Source organism: Marmota monax, unplaced genomic scaffold, assembly GCF_021218885.2.
Source record: "Marmota monax isolate L192 unplaced genomic scaffold, Marmota_monax_Labrador192_F-V1.1 WCK01_AAM20220418_F8-fsc00005, whole genome shotgun sequence".
Taxonomy (NCBI): Eukaryota; Metazoa; Chordata; class Mammalia; order Rodentia; family Sciuridae; genus Marmota; species Marmota monax.
Window position 1 is genome coordinate 8,400,957 of NW_026692254.1, and position 16,953 is coordinate 8,417,909.

Consider the following 16,953-nt stretch of genomic DNA (forward strand, 5'->3'; position numbering starts at 1 on the left):
TCTCAGAGTTCTAAAGACCAGAAGTCCCAAATCTGTTTTACTGGTCCAAAATCAAGGTGCTGGCAAGACTGAACTCTCCTTGAGGGCTCCAGGGGACAATCTGTTCCTTGCCTCTTCTGGCTCCTGATTGCAGCCATCCTTTTCTGCTTATGGCCACATTTCTCTAATCCCTCTAATCTCTGTATTTGTGGCCACCCAGCCTGCTCTTCTCTGCATCAAATCTTATTCTGTCTGCTTAATGATGCATGTGATTGCATTTGGGGCCTATGCAAAGAATTCAGGATATTATCCCCATTTCAAAAATCCTTAATCACATCTGCATAAACTTTTCCATAAATAGTGACACAATTTTCAGATGCAGACATCTTGATGAACCTTTATGCAGCCTACTGAACATACAATTCCAGGTTTTAGAAGCATTGGTTTGAGACTGAGGATGCTGGGTGAGTCCCTTCATTTTACAGGTGAGGTCAGTGTTCAGGGTGGAGAATTTCACCTTTTCCACATGTAAAAATGCCTGCTGGTGAGCCTCCCTGGTCTCCAGTAGGAGCACTATTCCCAACTTCATAAGTGCATTCAAAATCTCTTTACCACTTCTGGATGACATAGAAACAGTGGCCCTAGCCTTCCTAGGCTTCAATTCCCTCAACTATGAATGTGATACTAAAAGTACCTGTCACCTTAGGTCACAAGACAGGTCCCTCCCATGTCAAGCATCTGTGATTTGTTTGGTATCTTTCAATATTAGATGCTGTAATTGCTCTCATTGTTTTCTAAGTCCCCTCCATGCTTCTCAAAGATTTCCTAATTCATAACTAATACTAGTAATGACCAATACTCATCAGTATCTTGGGCAGGTCAACATATGAGTGAAAGTGAAAGGTCAATGGAACTTTCTTTTGGGGTCACATTTATCTCTCGGTGACCTTTGACTTACTCTATCAAAGCCACTCTGTCATACAAGATGTTTTCCTCCTTATTGGGAATCAGATAGGCAGCAAATAGGGAAAGAAGTTTGCTTTCAACACTTCTAGGTGGTCTTACAGGAAAACATGGAACACTCATGTGCTTGAGAAAAGTGATGAGAGAAAGCTTCATTCGCTCTTTTGCACCCCTGAGCGGTGCCTTGTGAGTTGTTTTCCTTCAATAGAACAAAATTGGAATTTTCTTAATCTGACATAAGTTTCTTCTTAAAAAGAAGTTACTAAGAGGCAGTGACAGCCTTCCATGTTGACTTTTAGAACTCCTCCTCAACTACAGTCAGCATTTCCCTTGCTGTGCCCTTCAGAAGGGCAATGAGAAATTCTTTCAAATGTCATTGGTATAACCCAGACAAGAAAATCTTCTGTGAGGCCATTAGCACAGCCTTTGTCATGAGTCAAGGGCTCATATCAGAACTCCACACTGCCCCCCCCAGGGCAGTTACTGCTCACCCACCCCCACCATTGTGGTCTTAGGACCTTCAGTCCCCATATGCCACCACTTGGCCTAGCAATGATTGGGTGTGTGCCTTTGTGTCTGGGGTAGGGTGGATCACTGTTCCTGGGTCCTTTGTAGTGTGTCCCTCTGTGTTGCATGGAACTTCTCCCTGTCTCAGGAAAGCTGGGCTCAGCATGTGATAGCCAGTGGAATGTGGGTAGAAGTGACTGAAGAAGAGATTTCAAATGTGGTCTCTGCAGTTTGGCTCAGACTCTTGGCTTCTGCCCTCCCATAAGCAGCTTATCCTTAGGGTGGGTCCCAAAATGGAGCAGATCCAAACCCAAAAAGCAGTTTAATGGTGAGCTCAGCGGAACCCAGTCAAACCAAGACAAGATGAGCCAAACCTCAGAGCTGGGAGTGAGTAAAAGGAAGTGTGACGTTCTAGTCACCGAGGAGTTGGGGTTCTTGGTGACACAGCAAAGCATGTCTAGCACAGTCTTTCACTAGACTATGACCACCTTAGGGAATAGGTACCACACCTAGTCAACAGAGGTCAGGACCAGAGTGGATAGTGAAGCAGTTACCAAAGTACCGAAAGAGAATGGTCTTTATTTCAATTCATGTTCTCCTTTTCTCTAATGAGTCCCCTGAGTTTGTGATAGGTGGAGCCAACAGAGATGGGGAACTGAGAGTGGTTAATGTTTCAGTGATGGCATAGGATCTGATGTAGCTATCTATGTAACTTCACATTGTAGGGCCCATGCAGGGGTGCTTACTTCAACCACACAGGCACAGACCTTCCATTGGACCCCAAATCAGACATTCGATTCCCATATCCTATTCCAGTTCTATCCTGGAAGTAGGTTCAAAGGTGGTTCATAACCTGGGTGTGTTTCTCTTGTTACATGTGGTGGGACTCATGTAAGTTGTAAGGGAGAGAGAACCAAACCAGGAACAAAGGAAATAGACTAGCTGTGGAAGGGCATTCTTTTCTTTTTGGTACTGGGAATTGAACCTAGGGGCTCTCTACCACTGAGCTATATCCCCAGTCCTTTTAATTTTTTTTTTTTAATTTTTGAGATAAGGCCTCACTAAGTTGCTTAGGGCCTCACTAGATTACTCAAGAGTGGCCTCAAACTTGTGATACTCCTGCCTCAGCCTCCCAAGTTACTAGAATTATATGTGTGCACCACACACCTGGTTGTTAAGAGCATTCTAAGATGGGATTGGGGATTATAGATGGGGTGAAAATTATGGTGGTCAAGTCCAGAGTAATTCCAGACAGTTGGAAGGAATCACCTGTCTTAGGAAGGGGCAGGTAGATGAGTTGTGGCTGTCTGAATCACAGAAAATCCCTAGGTGCATTTTGGGAGGGGCTGTATAAAGAAAAAAAGACACCTTGTTCCATTTCTTGGGAAAGGGAGTTCAAAAGCTTGTTTGGAATAACAGCGGGTACAGTTCAAACTCAAAATCCAGAAGTCTAGCAGCAAATCAGTTCTAGGAGAAGCCTAGGGAATGGATGAGCTAAGCCATGAGGGCTAAGGGGCTCAGAAGGGCCCAGCAGGGACCTGGCCAGCCATGGCACTTCCCAAACCTCCAGGACTTATCATTTTTCACTTTCCTTAAAGGTCCTAGAAAAGTCACTTTTGCCAGGGCTGGAACAGATTGGAACATGGGCTGATGCTGGCCCGGGGCTTCCAGGGCCAGCATCAGCCCATGTTGTCTGGGAATCCACTTATAGCTGTGTTCCCAGTGTTCATGGAGCCCCAAGAGCTGACACGTGTGAAAGGGCTGGAGCATGTGCTGGCTGCTCCATTGCCCACCCCCAGCCCCCCCCCCCAGGTCTCTTTCCACTCTTGTCCTCTTCTGCACCTTCTCGGTCTTTCTCACAGCCCTTGCCATATTTAGTAATTCTACACTTCCCCAGCCTTCACTTGTCACTCAGTAAGTGCTGTGAGAGGGGACTGATGTTTGTTTTTGTCCCCATTGTAGCCCCAAAGCCTGACACACAGTCTGCCTCAGGATGAATTGGAACAGTGAATAAAATCAAAAAGAAAACAATAAGAATGAAGAAAGAAGAATTAAGGTCAATCTACAAGAAACTAGGGCTATATCCCTGTTTTGCTAAAGCTAATGTCATTTGGTGAACAACTCCTTCTTATGTGCCGGCCCCCATCTGCTGCCAGGAGACCATAATAGAATGAAAAGTCCTGCTCCTGAACCACCTTCCTTTGCCACCTTTTCCGGGCACAGCCTGAAATTACTGTAACCCAGCAGAGGTTTTATGTTTGCATTTGATACTGGGAATAATGACAACTTCATGGAACAATAAATAAAATAATGGCTATAAAGTACATTATTATATGATCAGAGATAAGCAAAGGCTAGCTGATTCTTCCTTCTTCTTAGATTTAATCAAGGTTTAGTTTCTTGCTTGCAAATACTAGAATTCAAATCCAAGCAAATTTAAATAGCAAGGGAGACTAATAGGCAGGCTCCTGAGGTGTCTCAGAGTCCAAGGAGCCTTTGGAAAGCCTGGTTTAGGAGGGGGACTAGGCAACTCTGGGGCCTAAGCAGTGGGGTTTTCTAAACCTCCTTGTAAGTGAATCACATTTGTTTGACCAGGGAGAATTCTGACTGGTTCGTTGGCCAGGTGCACACCCCTGCTTGATTGGTCTAGGGAGCAGGGGCTTGTAGAATGAATATGGACACTCATGAAAATAAAAGAAAGACCAATGAAGTAGAGAAAGGACACCAGAGAAAAGAAGGAGGACAGGGAAAGGGGAGGCCATTATGTTATGTGCATGTTTGAATATGTCACAATAAAGCCTACCATTATGTATAATTGTAATGCACAAATAAAAGTTTACTGAAAGAAGTGAACATGGGAACCTAGGTGACCCCTCCTATGGGAGAAGGTGACCATAGTTAAACAACAGGGATAGGTCATCAAGAGGTGACCTGTTTCATTTTACCCTTCTATGTTGCTTCTTCCACAAGACTATCCTCAAATTTCCAGCTGGTGATATTAATTGGGTCCTCTAGCAATATTTTACTCTTCACTTTGGGCATTTATGCCATTGATTGTAAGTAGGGATAATGCATACATCTGTTGCTTTCCTTCCCAACTTCTGCATCTCTCAAATGCAGGGGCCTTATCTGGTTTTTCTCTTGTGTTTCTACAATAAGCAAAGTGAGCAGTACATTTTAAGAATTATGTCTATGTATATATGATTTAGTTAGTGGTCATAAGTCTACACGAATCGGAGAGTCAATGCTCCAAGATATGCAAAAATAAACTGTACTCCTTAGTGAGTTACTACCCTAATCACTAAGTTCCTGGCATTGAAGGTAAGGACTGATATATTCATTCACTGAGGATTATATTGCATCCCTCCTAATGCCAGATACCAAGCTGAGCCAGGATCCTGCTTCCTTGATCTACTGACTTAGGTGTTGGCTCAAAGGGGTGGTCTTTGAGAGATGAAATCACATCCAATACATTAGACACAGCAGTCAAATACAATTCTTATTCTACTTTCCCCAGTAATTTGATAAGTATTTCTTACTTTGCTATAGTAATAGTAATAGTAATAGAAGAACTTGTTTTGGTGCAACCTTTAAAACAATTCATTCCTTGTATTTTACTCTGGACTTTAGATCAGTCATATTGTCTCACAGCAAATTGTACAATTGTACAGTTTTCCAAGATGCAAGCCAAATATTCAAAAGAATTGCTGGCTTGATAATTGAATACCAGGAACTGAAAAGTCCATGAATCTTATTTCATGAGACTTTGGATAGCAGCTATTTTTTTTTCTGAGGGGCTATCATTTGACTTTAAATGAATATTTTATTGGATCTGTTGGAAATGTTTTTCTTTGAAAGTTAATTCATGGGTGTAGGCTCCTGCTGGTTTTCCTCCATTTCAGAGCCTAAGAGTTATGCTGGATTCAGCTTTTCTAATCCTGGGAAGAAACACTCTCTACTTTAAAATCAAGGCACCGTTTTTTTTTTTTTTTCATCTTAAAAAGAAGACTAATGTTTATCCACTTTTTTGCTTAAATGAGGATCAGTAGAACTGAATTAAATCTTAACAAATTGACTGTGTGTTTTATGCAAAATTTATTCTATCATTATTAAAAACAACTTGGTCTTGAAGAACATGAAGTCAGTAAGCTTGCTATTTCTCACCAGGTAAAGTGTTAGCTGTGTTCATTCTGTGTTCTGTGAACCTGCAGCCTTGGACTAGGAAATCAAGTGTAGAATGTGTCAAAGCTCCACAAAACTGTCACCCATCATCCTCCCCTACTTATGTCCCAATGAAGATGAGTGTGTTTTTCCACGTGTGTAACAAACAGGTAAAGTAAATTACTACTTTGGCTCTAGGATAAATGGTCCAATGGTTAAGCAGCAAGTCCTCCAAAATATTATACCATCAGCAATGGAATAAGTCGAAATTGCCTACCACCTGAAAAGATGCAATAGGATCAACATAACTTCTGTAATTTTCTGCTGCTCTAATTTGGATGTTTAATATACCCCAAAGGTCCATGTGTTAAAGGCTTGGTGCTCAGAGTAGTGCTATTAGGAGGAACTTTTGAGAGGTGGGGCCTAGTGGGAGGTCCTTACATCATTTGGGACATGTCTTTGTAGGGGACTGTGAGACTCTAGTCCCTTCTTCTTCCTCTCTTTTGCTTCCTAGCCATAAGGTAAGTAGTTTTGCTCTGTCATGAACTGCCCACTATGATGTGCTACCTCATTAAAGACCCAAATCAGAGAGATCAATCAATCAAAGACTGTAACCTCCAAAACTATGATGCACAGACAATCAATGCTGAACAAGAAGAATGCAAACTCAACTGTGCATCCCCATGTTGTGGTTATAAACTCTCCATTTTCGTGACCAGACATGAAAATGTCAAGCTACAGTGTGAATCAAAAGTCACATATTTATCTGTTCTTCAGCAACATAAAAGATACTTTTAAAATAAACTTGGAAATAAACGTAGGGTAAACAAGGAATCCCTTCCCAAGAAAAGACCTACAGAAAACCTTCTGGTATGAGTGGGTGGATGGAGGACAAGGAAGCAGTTGGAGGAGATGGGATACGTGTGTGGTTCACACAAGTGATCAAAAAACCACAGAACTGAGCCTGGGTATATGGGGCACTGAAGGATGGCCCTGCATGGCAAAAAAAAAAAAAAAAAAAAAACTGTCCTGTGTTGGTAGGTGATGTGGAAAGAGATGGAATGTCTCTGGGTCCCTATCTTCCTGCACTTGCATGAAAATATGAAGAAAACAAGAAATAGAGTCAAGAAATTAGGAAAAGACAGAATGATCAGAACACATCTTAAGAAAGAGGAAATTAGATGCAGATGAGGAAACCCGTCTGATGACAATGCATAATTCTGGAGGTCATGGGGCCAATAAGCCAAAGTATTCTCCCAAGGAAGGTCACAACCTCAAGGCAAACAGATAGCTCTTGGCAGGAAACACAACCTCTGGGTTCTTTCAGAGTCTGAGCTGCCGAAACCTGAGATCACACTGGATGGCAATGGGAGACAGAGAGTTTGGGCTAAGGGAGGAAGCACAGTTATGCCATTGTTGTGGTTTGGATTGGTAATGTCTCCCAAAGGCTCATGTACTTGGAGACTTGGTCCCTGATGCAGCAATGTTCAGAAGTGAGGCTTTAAGTAATGACTGGATCACGAGGACTCTAACCTTAGCAGTGAATTAATCCACTTCATGGATTAATAATTTGAATGGATTTGGGGGGGAGGTGGGACCTAGTTGGAGGAAGTAAGTCACTAGGGGTTTACCCTGAAAGGGTTTACCTTATCTCTGCTACCTTTCCCATTCACTACTACTACTATTACTACTACTACTACTACTATTCTTCCTCCTCCTCTACTTGCTCCTCTTCCTGTTCTTCCTTCTCTCTCTCTCTCTCTCTCTCTCTCTCTCTCTCTCTCTCTCTCTCTCAATCCTTGCTGCAGAGAGCTGATTAGTTTTCCTCTACCACTTTATTCTTCCATGATGTTCTGCCTCACCTTAAACCCAGAACAATGAATGGAACCAACCAACCATGGACTGAAACCTCTGAAACCTTGAGCTCATTCTGAAACCCCGCAGGTCCTTGCTTTGTGTGTGTAGGGATGTCCTGGTCTAAATGATGAAAAAGTAAGGTCTAAGCAAGAAACTGAAATCCAGTTTTCTTGCTCTGCATGAATGACAGGACTGCCATTCAGCAGTATGCCTGTTCCTGGGGATATATGTCATCAGTCCAAAGGATGGCCTGGGAAACCACGATGGACACTGTGATAGAAGGAAGCCTATTTTTAAAATGTAACTAAGTCTGTTAATTTTGTATGCAGAGAAATAATTGTATGTATTTATCCAAAGGAGGAAGTTGATGTTCTAAACAATAGGTCCAGCACATAAAGCAACAGAAAAGCTCCAGTCTGATGGAAAAGCCTCATTAGTGCCTGGAAGAGGAACTCACTGGGCAAAATGGAAGTTTTAGCATGTATTCCAATGTGTGATAGTCAAGTTATGCCCACTTGGACCATGTGTGCTCTGCTAAGCAGAAAAATGGAGGGAATAGTCCTGTGGGTTGAAATAAGACTCCTTTGTATTCTGTTCATAATCAAGGTCTCCATGGGGTTGGGAGTTGTGCCATTGTCTCTGGATACTGCCAAGTCCTGTGCAGAATTCTGGGAACATACTCCTGACCCCAAAATGCTTCCATCTTCATAATACTCTTCAATATGTACTCTTTAAAGAAAGGGATAGAAGTCCCTCTAATTTGAAAGATGCAGAAAAGCACGGAGATTAAGTAAGATTAAAACTGGCTTGGGGTAAATAGTGCACATAAAGGAAGAATAAAATAAAAAGGCAAGGCAATTTATGAGCTGTCCAACAGCTGTAGCTCACTTTGATGAGCCACAGGAATATGAACCAGTTATTAGAGAAAAATACCACACCAGCTTTCGTTAGCAAGAAGGAGGAGTTGGCTAAAACACAGAGGAAGGGAAATTCAAATGGACCCTCATTAGTGCTTGGGTCTGGTTTGTAGCATTTAAAGCTCTTTTGAGACCCAGAGGGAAAAATAATTAAAAGGGAAAGTGCAACATCAAATTGGGGTCATACAGAGCCATCATTTGCAATGATTTAAATGCACACTACATACAAAGTAAGCCTGAATGCAATTTTAAAAATTTACAAATGGTAATGCTTTGAGTGGAACTGAAAAGATATTGCATCATTGTCAAGATTTCAAGGACAACAGCTGTTTTTTTTTTTTTTAATCACTCCAAATAAGTTCACTGTTACCCATAAGCCAGATCCACATAAGACAGGATGAAAAAAATGTCAAAAATTATAAAGTAAAAGAGAGGTATATTAGTTAAGAATTAGGTCTGCATCCTTTGAAAGAGAACCAGTAGGAGTTTTATTACCTAAAAAATAGAATGTTTTTTGTTTATTTGTTTTGGGTTTTTGTTTGTTTTTTTGTTTGTTTGAGCAGGTGATCCTGTGGAGTCAGATGACTTTGTTTTTCCCAAGTGGTCCTGGAATTCAGACACTGTGTAGTGGTCTTGCTCCACCATCCCCAGGCTGTACCTTTGTCTTTATGTTTGAAGATGGTTCACCCCTTAGAGTGTCTGAATCCAGGCCATAATCAGGACCAGGAAGAGGAGAAGAGCATGCAGCTTCCTTTTAAATGCATAACCAGGGAGTTTCAGGTACAACCTCTCCTCCAACACTACTAATTTCAATGTACCCACATAGCTGCACTGAGCTATCTAAGTCTAGAACTAGCTGGGAAAGTATATGCTAAGACTGATATAGAGGCAAAGGAAGAGGTAGCAAATGGGTGCTGGAAATAGCACTGGGCTTCCTTCCAATATCTTGCTCCACTAGCCCCTGAGCTGGTGCCGCTATCATATGCTCAAAACTGGCCCAGCATCACCTCAGTTGCATCTCAGCCAGTGGGAGAAGGAAGAAGCATGTGTACTATGGGCAGTTGTACAGGTTATTTCTGGTCAGTTTCATTAACGAGAACAGTCTTACAGCCTCATCTAGCTGTAAAAGATACTAGGAAACATCTGGGGCATGTCTGGGGCTGTTGAAGCTCTACAAAGAACAGGAATAAAGAAGAATAGATATGGGAGGATACGTTGAAGTCTAGAATACAAGTATTAGAAAGCATAATTACTGAAAGTCTGTTGAGCCTACTTATGATACTATCAAATAATTCTTAGATCCTCATGGATTTATGGTATTTGTAATTATAAAGATCTTTATTAATCAAATGTGCACAGCTGGATTTCAAACTTGGAAACAGTTGGTGTGGTCTTAAGAAATGATGATGATTTTCGTTAGAAACAATTTGTCATTTAAATGGCATTTTTTTTAGCAATTTTGTTTGTATTTGAGTGGCTTAATTGCAAAAGGGCAATGCAATTTCAGAATACAGTTTCCCAAACTGTGTTTTGCGTATGTCCTGTGAAATAATTTTGGAGAACAGATGCATAATCTCTTCCCCTCGACAGTTCCACAGAACATATTGCACATTAAAGCTCTTATAAATTCTGAAGGAAAGTGACTTAACTTTTTTAACCCAAAATATGCCAAACTTATTTGATCAGAGTCCATTCTTACTTTTTTACCTTTCTGTGCAATTAGCATTTCATGGGACACATTTGCAGAAGCACTTTTTAACATAGTAGATATCCTGAAAAAATAAGCACTATGCACAATTTATTAATCATTACCTGTCATGAGGAATACTGAATTGCAAAGAGTGAGAATTGGTTGTCTAACTTTGAGTTACCCAAACTCCTTGGATACCAGTTTTATACCATGATAAGAGGGAATTTAGCCAGATTACATCTAATTCTAGGTATTAGAGAATATGCCTCTTCTGTCTCTGTCACTGTGTACTGAATAGACCAACATGATCATGATTTTTGCTAAAACAGTTTCTCAGGATAAGGACTGGGTATGTCTTTCACAGTCAGTTTCCAGAGAAGACCCAGTGTCTTCTGGGTCTTCAGGAGACCCAGAAACAGACTTACAAATTAATAAGTGTGCTCTGAATGAGTGAGTGAATGAATGAATGGATGAATGAATGAAGGTGATCATAAAAGAAGAGGTAATATAACTACCCTTAGGGTAATGACATACGATTGATCTAATACAGAGGAGCTACTGAGCAAATAATGTCAGTTGATTTGCTCACTTAACCAGAAAGTGGCAGGAAGGGACAAGAACTCCAGGTATTTGCCCCGGTACCCTGTTCTTCCCTCCATACCACAACTTCTCACTCAGTGATGGACCTGAGCTATGTCATAGCCATGAATCAGGCCAGGAAACAATGGCTATATGTCAAATAATTTGCAAAGGCTAGTGTTCTACATTGCTATTGGATTGAAATTTAATGCTTATGAGAAATCTTCATCTTTTCATGGGAAAATGTTCACTAAAATGTTAAGGGGAAAAACAAAGATTAAAAATCTGTGGATAGCGCGTATTGTTGAAGGTCCATAAAAAAAGTGTCTAATGGAAGTGGAGGGTAGAAGAGTGGTCTTCAGAGGCTAGGAAGTGTGGTGGGAAGGGAGGATAGAGAAAGGTTGGTTACAGGGACAGATACGAGAATTAAGTTCCAGTGTCCTATGGTACAGTGGAGTGACTAGTTAACAATAATTTATTGTATATTTCAAAATTGTTAAAAGAGAAGACTTTGAATGTTCCCAATACAAAAAAAAATATTGTAAATGTCTGAGGCAGTGGATAGGCTAATTACCTTGATTTGATCATTGCACATTGTATACATGTAACAAAATATCACACTGTACTCCATATATTATTGTGTCAGTTAAATATTATTATGCATCAATTATTACAATTGACATGATTATGAGTCAAAGCAATTTGTATAAATATAGGCATGAGAAAAACTGAAAGGAAATCTACCGGTTCACTAATAATTTTTATTACTTTTGTAATTTTTATGGGAGTAGAGTTATGAGTGACATTATTATTATTACTTTTTGTTGTTGTTCTTTTTAGTGAGTAACTTGGCTTTACAATGTTTATCAACATTGTCACATTTTCATTAATCCTTCACCTCTACTTCACCGGCCCAATAGCCCAATAGTACCCTTTGTACTCTGCCTAACTGTGTCACCAGCTGCAAGCCAACTTGTTCTAGGTGTCTCCATGCAGTAGAGCAGACCCAAGGGAGGCATAGCTGGAAGTACCTGTTGACTGTACTCTTGCAGCTGGATCACACATATCAGCATCGATTGTAATGTGGGAGCTGGTGCCTCACAGCCCAAGTCCAGCTCCCCTCCGCACACTGTCAAGCTCAATTTTAGTCTCCTGGCCTCTCCAATAATTACAGAAGAGCTGCACTTCCTCAGTTTGCTATACAGGCACATTGTTTTGAAAGTCACCAGCCCTTGCTAAAGAGCTTGCCTTGGCAACAGAGAAGTGGCACCGTTGTGCTGAGGTTTCCAGGTTTCAGTGAGCACCAATTTAATCCCAACTTCTGCTCTGTGCCCAACCTTGCCTTTCCATCTGGAGGCCACTACTCTGCTAGATGCTAAAAACAGAGAGGATTTGCCAGGAGGCCATTTGAATGTTCCAGCACTTAAAAAGAGTTTTGAATTAGGCAGGGAACCACAGAAGCCTCTTAACTAAATAAATGGAATGGTAAAAGGAAAAATCGCCATCATTTTACTTATGTTTTGATGGAAGAATCAGAATATCCCAAAGTTAATCAATTTATGTGTGTGTGTGTGTGTGTGTGTGTCTGTGTCTGTAAGGGCTTATGTGCCTGTGTGGATGTGCACATGCATAGGGACATTTCTGAGCTTCTCAGAGGATGATCTGGGTTTTTGGTCCCTTACTTAAGAGTCCATATGCATTTCAAAATGAACCAAATCTTAAATAAGGCTGTAAAATGTGTGGCTTATTTTCAGTGTTTACTTTGAAAGACACTTTAAACACACATGAGCTTTTTCTGGTAATGTGTATTATCTCATTTGGACACAATATAGAAAGTCTAAAACGTGTATCCTGCTGTGCCAAACAGTCCCAATCCGTAAAGCCTCCTTCGGGCTTTTCTCCCACAGAGGCCTGTGAAGGAAGAGGGACCACAGACGCGAGACAAGGGCAGGTGCTGGCCTAGGACAGACATTCCCAGACATTGAGAGCTGGAATGTGCTGGCTTCTGGAAGCATTTCCCACTCTGGGCTGACCCAGAACTGCTAGAAGGAAAAGAGCAGACAGAATCACATGATATGGACACTGTGGGCTAGACTTCCCTGATCCGTAGAGGCTGGAATTTTCCCCCTCAGCATGGTTAGATCCAAAGACAAAACCTCCCACAGTACCGGAGCCAGCGGCTGGCTGAATTCAGACAGCCTGGGGAGCCCCATGCATGGGAGAAAGCTTTCCAAATCACAAAGCGTGAGATTTGATTAGCCTTATCGAAGTTACAGACTACAACTGCAGCTCACCTTCTGCTCTGTGCCCAACCTTGCCTTTCCATCTGGAGGCCACTACTCTGCTAGATGCAAGAGTTGGATTGTGGACAACAGTTCAGGAGGCTCCCAGGGAGGATGGGCACTGGGGGAATCAGGGAACAGACCAAGCACAGATTGGGGTTTAAGGGCTCGGCATGGTAGAGAAGACTCCACTGGCTGTCCCAGGAAGAGGTGGGGCAAGGGTGAGGAAGGGAGAGCAGGAAGCCAAGGTATGTCATCAAAATACAAGAACAGAGGCAAGCAGGACTTGGAGTGAGACCAGGACTTGTGGTGGCAGGGATTTTCACACACTGAAGATAGGTGTTCTGGAATGGTGGACACACAGGGTCCTGAGCAGTTCAGGGGCTGTGGTGGATCCTGTTTGATACCCTGACCACGGCAGACCCAGGACCTAGTATCCCAGGAGAGGATATGCAAAGGCAAAGGAGGATAAGTTATAAAGATACTTTTGACTCACAGGGACAAAGGACTGTATCCCTGTGTCCAGGCTGGTTTCCAGTGTTAGGTAGCTAGTCAGCCATAAATAGGGGTCGAGAGGTGGGGGCTAAGGTTAACCCCCCTGCCAGGCATAATTATATCCCTTCAAGAAAAACTTGTTTCAAGATCATGTCACACCGTACCAGGTGGCCTTGACTGTCCATTATCGTGAAATTATCACCAGCCCCATCACTCTGGCAACAAAAATATCAAGATCCTTACAAAGCATGCTTTCTGAGGTCTACTCAAAGGATCATAAAATATAAAGAGGGCAGGAAATGGAAGCCAAACAGGTGTGGGGGGCGGTTTACTCAATTTCCTTAACTCCTATTCTGGGATCACCATACCCTTCTGTCTACAGGAGGTCCATGCAGTTCCCATGCTGTAAGCCAAAAGCCAAGAAGAGGTGGACCTTGGTGGGATTTTCTAGAAACTTCCTTGGGAACCCCAATAGAACTAGAGAGCGGGAGGAGCACACAGTTCTTCTCCTCTGTGAGAAGGACCAAATTAGTAAGTCAGTACCAATACAAACCTATGATCTAATCTACAGACCACATTCTCCCTTGAGAGTGTTGCTTTTTTCCCTTTCCCTATTCCTTCTAATAACTCATGCCTGTTACTCTAAGTGAATGTCTGAAATCTTTCTGGTGTGATTGCAAGAATCAGGGCAAAGTGGGGGCCTTAGTAGCTGTCAAAGCTTTACAGCAGGCAGTGACCTGTAACACCAGCACTGTGAAAAGGGCTAGGCCTCCAAACAGCTGATAGAACCTTTTCTTCATTGCTTCCTATGCCCACCCAGGAATGCCCCCTATTCACACTAACGTGATCAGGCTACCTGGGCTATACTCAGCCTCATCAATTATGCCTTCTTCTTAAGACCGTTGTGCCTTCTACTGGAAACACATGGTAGATCTCATCTCTGCATGTGGAATATAGCCCCAGGCCCAGTGGAATGCAGGCCACCTACTAGTCTCCTGGCAACTGGTGGAGTCAAGGCAGGTGGCAGCAAGAAGGCAATCTTTCATGACAAGGGCTCCGTGACTTCACACAGGGACAAAGGACTGTGTCCCTGTGTCCAGGCTGGTTTTCAAGCAGGTCCCTCTTTGGGCACTGTGTTGTGGGAAGGGACCTCTTGGCAGAGGTTGGAGCTCCCATGGACATCAGGAAGCACAACACACTGGGATGGCTGAGAAGAGCCAAACTTCAAGAGGCCCCCTACCAGCTCCCCCAGATCAGATAGAAGTGCTGCTCAGCTGACCGCAAGTTAACAAAGCAATGCCATGTCAAAGTCCTTTCTGTACCGGTAATAAGGACAAAATCAGAAGTGAAAGTTGGATCAGAAGGTGACCATCCATGGAAATATCACACTGTGCTCCATCAAAGTGTACAATGATCATGTGTTGACTAAAAAGAAAAAAGGAACAGTCTAGACACAACTTAAAAAAAAAAAAAACCTGTTTCAGACTTGAAGAACCTTTATAGGAGGAGTACAAAGAATTCCCAGATGTATCTTTCACTAAGAAAGATACATCTTTTTCCACCTCTTCTTGCTCTTCTCAGGGAATTGTTTTATTTTTCTCTTCTCAGCCCCTCCAGGAAGGCTGCTTGGGGCATGAATACCACATTCTCAGCAAAAGAGGGAGGCTAGAGCCTAACTTCCCATCTATCTTTCACTCACCCAAATGTGAGCATCTTTACTATTCTTTATTCTATCTTCTCCCCTATGCCTCTAAATTCTTCAGTGAATGTCCCCTAAAACACAAACACTCTCTCACTAACTTAAAAAAAAAAATCTAAATTGGTAAGTCAGTACCAATACAAACCTATGATCTAATCTACAGACCATATTCAGATTTCATAATTGTCCCAATAATGTCCCTGATGGGAAAAGAAACCCTGGGTCCTGTTGCGTTTTGCTGACATCTCTTTGGCCTTCTTTAACCTGGAATGACTCCTCACCTTGTTTCATGTTTCATGGCCTGGCCATTTTTGATGATTCCAAGTCAGTTTCATAGAATGAGCCTTACTCTGGACAGGCTGTTTATAAACTTGCATCACAGGCCAATCCTCAGTGCCCTTAGCCAAAAGAAACGGCCCCGTCTCTGAATGCCTCTTACTTAAATCTCAAGATGCGAGTTCTGCTTTGATAAACGAATAGGAACTGTATTTTTGGCAGGCCAGTAGTTCTGCAAATTCATCTTTGTTAAAGCAGTGGCAGCCTTCCCCCCCGCCTCTTGTTCTTCTCAGGGAATTGTTTTCATTTTCTCTGCTCTGTCCCTCCAGGAAGGCTGTTTGGGGCATGAATACCCACGTTCCCAACAAAAGAGGGATGCTACAGCCTAACTGCCCATCAAGTTACAGGGAACATTCTGAATGACAAGATTGTATTTTTCTACATGGAAAAAATTAAAAAAAAAACAGGTACATTGTGGCTCATCATCCTTTGAGGGTCTTATCAGAACCCCAGCATTGTTGAAAGCTGGAACCACCACAGTCAAATCCCTTTAGAACCATTCATATTCTGTGGCCATCAAGTGATTTGCATAAATCTGGTTTGCATTGCTGTGAGGACGCTGAAGAGAAAAATAAGAGGATAAAAATATTAGTCTGAGTCACTTGATTTCTTACAGAGGCTTTGGATTTGAGGTCATTTGGAGCTCAAACCATGAGCTCATCAAGCAAAGTCCCCAGGCCCTTTCATTTTCCTTTCTGCCAGGGAGGTCTTCTTAGCTCACAACCATAGCTGCCCCCTAGCTGCCCACCCCCTCCCCCCAAAAAACCCCAATTATACCAACGTGTTGATCACACCTCCTCCCCAGGAAATATGTCCATTTTAAAAATAAGTGCAGTAGCAAAATCGCAAAAACTATATTCAAAGAATTAAGTGGACCACTGTTATAATAAAGGTAAAAAAACCAGGAAAGTCACTTTAATCAATGTAGCTATGCCAGAAACCTATGGAGGAGCTGAGTACTCATCCCTGTCTTTGAAGGGTTGACAATGACCTTGAGGTTTTATAGAAAGGGATGAATGAGGGCAAGAGCTGGGAGTTTGCATAGCCGAAGGCTTGTCACGGCTGACAAAGCAGATGATATTGTTCAGGAGTGGCCATGATTTGGGGGTTGGTCATGTGGGTCTTTGTGGGCATCAGAAAGTTGTTATTGCCTACAGAGTAGCTCCAACTCATCATAAGATGTTTATTAATCAGATCTGTTCCTGGAATCCAAGGTGGCTCAGAGTAAAGGAAACAGATGCAAAATGATAGTAAATATGTCAAGTCTATTATCCTGCTTTTAGCCACCCATTGTTCACTTGCAGGCAAAAGTGAAGATTCTAAGCCCCTATTACAACCTTAAGTCTCCTAAACCAGGTATGTCCCATCTTCTGTGATCATTCCTCCAGGACTCTATTTTCTGAGAAACAATAGGAAGAGATGAGGCCTATCAAGTTGTAGACATAGTGTAGCCTTTGTCTTCCACCGCCCCCTCCCTGGCAGCATCTC